The following is a 5,000-nucleotide window of genomic DNA, read 5'->3' on the forward strand; positions in this document are numbered from 1 at the left end:
CGGCCCATGTTTCTATATCAATGGTCATAATTACTAGTTTTCAGAAAGAAAAGCAGCGTCAGCACCAACAGTCCAAACAGGCCGTTCAGAGCAGACATGCACTGATATTTCAATGCAGTGATGTATAAACCTGCAAATCCCATTAAAATAGAAAACCACTGGATTCTGTGGCAACGTCTGGGAGCAGCCGCAGGCAGGACACAGTTTTGAGTGACAGGTGGACTGATGGTCCCTCTGGTTCCCTCCTGCTTTCACACAGGCTGCAGGTAACAATGTGACCTTGTGTGACGGCTGTCGGATCTCTGCCCGCCTGTTGTCTGTGATGGTGAAACAATGAGGAGCAAACAGAGCTGGAGACGTCTCAGACTAACGCCATTCTCTCTCTCTCTCTCTCCCTCAGGAATCTCTCCATCCCTCCTGAGGAACCCGACATGCAGTCTCCCACCGAGGCGACCAGTGTGGCCCACTTCCTAAACTGTGTTGCCATAGTTATAAAAAGATCCATTGAGAGCGGAGTGGAAAAGACTAAATAGGTGACGGCAGTAGATTGTCAGGGTTTCTAAGCACATTTTCTGGTTGGGGACTGTCAGCACTTCTGTAAAATAAAGCCTGCAGTCGTCCTCCTGCTGCCCCGACTCAAATCAGCCCAGTTTGGCAGCTGCACACTCGTCTCCGGTCTCTGCTTTGTCCGTCCTCCTCCTTTCTATACGTTCCTGGGGACGCTGTGGTCATTAAAGGAAAGTTCCACTTTAAAACTCCAATAAATTGGTTTTGAAACTTGCATTTCTGAGTCTGTGAACCTGCAGGTTTTCCGTATCCCGCCGTCACTCAGATATTAGATATTTCCTGCAGCTACACCCGAGTGTGAAAACAAGAAAAAACTGTTTCTGCTAAACCTTCAGCAGGAAGCGTCAGAATCTGGTGTCAGCACCGAACGGAACATCAGCAATTACACATAACGAGGAAACCAATTGACAAAGAGGTAAATTAAAAACACGACCACATGTAAGGGGAAAGATTTCCTCTTCGTCTCATTAAACATGAAACAAATCAGAAAACACCTGATGGCTGCCGGTGGTTATTCTCACACAGCTCGTTCAGTCAGAAGGTGAGAGTCTGGCTCAGCCGTCTTCAGAGGTGTGGTGAAAGAAATTGCTTTTTGCTGGTGCGGACTTTCATTTCCACTGTGTAGCTGCTGTCGTGGGGACTCGTCAGCCGCAGGAAGTCTGCTCACCACGCTCGCCACGCTCGCCACGCTCACCACGCTCACCTCCACCAGCTGCTTCCAGTCCTGGCACCAGGCAAAATGAAGGTCGCACTCACTCACTGCTGCACAGGCTTCAGATAGACTTGATGATGGGTTTCAAATAAAAAAGGAGGAATATAATGAGACATCCCTGTCTCCTGTTTGTCTCAATCAAACCTGGCAACCCTGCTCCGCCCTGGAAAAAGTATAATGCTTTAAATAACCCGTCTTCTCTTTGCCCTATTACATCTATTTCTCCTCCAGTGGCTCCAAATGTCCCGGAGGTCAAACTACCGACTAACATGGCGACTCCGCACTGTGCGAACACCTCCTGTCGTCAGACTCCAGCAGGAAACAACCTCCTCCTGCAACTGATGACATTTGAAGTGGCAACACACAAACACAGTCTTTACTTGGATGTGTAAATCTCGCTCTAACCCAAAATCAAATAACCTGCTGTATTTCCCCCTGATGGCTCCATCTGTGTCTCCAGCCTGTGATAATAACACACCACCTCTGCTACCGAGGGGTAATCATCAGTGATGTGGCTTCCACTTGAACCCGTCGCACGTCTGGCAACAAAAACTCGTTCTCATTCACTGATTTTAAGCCAAGAAACACTCACATTTCTCAAATATCTTTGCCTGTGGTTGCTCAAAAAATACTTTCAGGGTCACAAGTAGCAGTCATCAAACCTGGCAACTCGCCGACGTGTTGAAATTCGAAATAACACCCCCCCTCCGTGCACAGCTCGTCTGGCGTCTGTCAGCGTCACCAGGTACGACGGGTTCACGTGGACGACTGAACACGGAGAGAATCCTTCACTCAGCTCGTTGGAAATAATCCAGTGAACGCAAACAGGTGCAGATTCGCTCGACGTGGATTCAAGACGTCGGAAATATCTGCAAAAAGCTGCATGAACACAATCTTTGTCAGACGTGTCAGTGACCATGACGATAATCACTGAGTCACAGCGAAACGCGTGTTCTGGGTTCTATTAGAATTGTATGTTTTAAAAGCTGAATATTAAAAACCATCATGGTGGAATGTTAACTGAGGTTTTTGCAGAATCACCCATGATGGACGTTCATGAAGAACTGACCGACACACCTGACTGACTGGGCAGTGAAGTAGATGTCTTCATTATTATTAATATTATGCACTGATCCATCTTATTTTAACTTTCGGACATTATTCTGTTCTGATTTTGTTCATGTGTTTCATACTCTGATGTTTCTCAACTTCCTGTGATTGGTCCGAGAGTCCGAACTATCCACAACAAATGTTTCCACACTGCAAACGAACCAAACCATGGTTCTCATGGTCGGACTAAATGTTGCTCTTCACACTTTGGACTAAACTGAAACGTCTGAACCTCCCGATGTCTAAACTGAGGATTTCCTCCACGAGGTGACTCTGAAAACAAAGTGTCTCTCTCTCTGTCCGTCCATGCAGCCATCTTTAACACCACCTGTCTCTCCAGATGTTGCTGGCAACAACTGGAAAAGTCCCCCCTGTTAAAAGGTCATCACAGCAGACACAGTCCAACTTTCTGTGATGTTAACAACCCGTCCGACCTGCATCTGACTTCCAGCCTGTTTGAACCCTGACATCTCGAGTGACCTCAGAATCAAGTGAGAAATCACTACTCTGTTTCTCATCCTCTGCCCATCATCACTCTGCTCTGCTGGTTCTCTCCATCCATGGAAAAGAAAAACAAGTCGAGTCAAAGCCGACCTGGTTTAATCTCTGGTGTGTGTCGGTGGCTGAGGTGCCAGAGGAGAAGAACCAGGCCTGAATGGAGAGTGAACACCTTTGTTTCTTATCCTAGATAAAAAAAAGACAAGACAATACATTCTCTTCTTTGCTCTAGTTGAAGATACGAGTTTACAAAAATAACTCTGACCTGGAAACCAGTTCTTGCTTATGTCAGAAAATCAGATTTGAGAAAGTGGCTACGCAGCGTCTACCTGCTGAGCAGGAGGAAGCTCCAGTTCTGTTGCAGCTTGTCTTCTAACCTTCACCATCTTCTCCCTTCGTCCTGCTCATCACCATCCCACCACATCTCCAACTCCTTCACTCCCGTTATCCTGCTACAAAATGTAATGTTTGTAAATGAAAGTCTTGAAATCTGACCACAGGCTCCAACTGCTGGAACCACTGGTTTGAGATCACTCCAACCTCTAAGCCCACAGAACGTCCCCACCTGCTTCCACTGGTCTGAAATCTCACCACAACCGTCTCACTGAATTACCATCAACTGTCCCGTCAGCCTCCGAGGCTCCGGAGCCGCTGTCAGACCTGCACTGGAAGGTTCTGGAGGGAGAACGCAGCGTGAGGACATGTGTCCCTGTCAGTTTGTCTGGTGTGTTTGTTTAGTTAGTAAAGAACACGCCTGTGTTTCGCTAGTTGTTCCTCACTCTTGTTGAGGGTTGAGGGCAGAAGATGTCACACTCTGTTATAATGTTAGAAACTGTGGTGTCTGAATATCAGCAAAACAAATCAAACTTGATTGATGGATTGATTATGGATGCAGGACTTTGGAGGCGGGGACAGAGGCTGATGTTCCCCTCCTGTGATTGGTCACTTTAAACACAGTATATCTATATAATGTCGGCGTTAGAGGTACAAGCACTTCTTTAATGCCTTTATACAAGTGAACAGGGAATTGACCACATGTAACAGTGGTGGTATATGTGATCCTCAAAGTTTACGTTGCTTGAGGATTATTTAAACACCATGTCCATGTGAGAGAACAGCAGGACCATGTCTGGACCATTCACAGTGAGCGAGTGGACGTGTTGGTGAGGTCTCCTGCTGCTTCTTCATCTGAGAAAGACGAACTCCAGAAACTGTCCAGACCCAATTTGCAGACATTTTGATGTCTGAACACATCTCGTGTCCCCAATGACCCTGTCCACCTCAATCCTGAGAAAAATGAGAGCTGTCCCAGTCCCCCTGAGACCTGTCCCCTCCATCAACCTCCAGCATCCAGACAGTCCCTGCCTCCACCTCCTCCTCTCCACTGTGGCACCAAACCGAACCGCTTCACATCTGAAGAGGCCGACACGGCAGCGGGTTCCTTCCCACTGTGCTTCGTCTGAATCCACTCACCTCCTCTGCTTAAATATCACTTATTGTAAAAAAAACCCCTGCAACCTGGCAACCGCAGCAGGTGCAGTGCTTTGTAGTGATAAGCTGAGAAGGACAAACCCTCCTCCTCATCCTCCGCCCCCCCCCCTCTCTGTATCACTGCAGCCTTGTTCAGCCTCTGTACCCACACACACAAAGAGAGAGAGAGTGTGTGTGTGTGTGTGTGTGTGTGTGTGTGTGTGTCTGTGTCTGTGTCTGTGTGTGTGTGTGGGTGAAGGTCAGCACTGCAGACGATGAGAATCAAAGGTGAGTTTTGTCTTTTATCTCAACCAACCTCGTCTTCATCAGTCTCATTGTGTTGCATGAATGACGATGTGGAAACGTCTCATTCACTCGTTTAAATAAAAGCCTGATTTGAACCTGAAGTAAGAAAATCACCTTGAACTGATTGAAACTGTTTTTCACTCAGAACACAGATGAGTCACTGCAATGGGACGTTCAGAGGGAGGAGGAGGGAGGAGGTGGTGGAGGTGGTGGTGGTGAGGGTGGTGATGGTAGTGATGGTGGTGAAGGTGTTTGTGAAGGTGGTGGTGGTGATGGTGGTGAGGGTGGTGAGGGTGTTTGTGAAGGTGGTGGTGGTGATGGTGGTGATGGTGGTGAT

At 47.5% G+C, this 5,000-nt stretch overlaps 1 protein-coding gene across 2 annotated transcripts in view; it reads right to left on the reverse strand.

The window, feature by feature from the left end:
* Positions 1–5,000, reverse strand: part of si:cabz01090165.1 (uncharacterized protein LOC100333421 homolog) — a 218,312-nt gene that overhangs the window by 90,451 nt on the left and 122,861 nt on the right. The window lies entirely within an intron of this gene.

Source organism: Hippoglossus hippoglossus, chromosome 13, assembly GCF_009819705.1.
Source record: "Hippoglossus hippoglossus isolate fHipHip1 chromosome 13, fHipHip1.pri, whole genome shotgun sequence".
Lineage (NCBI taxonomy): Eukaryota > Metazoa > Chordata > Actinopteri > Pleuronectiformes > Pleuronectidae > Hippoglossus > Hippoglossus hippoglossus.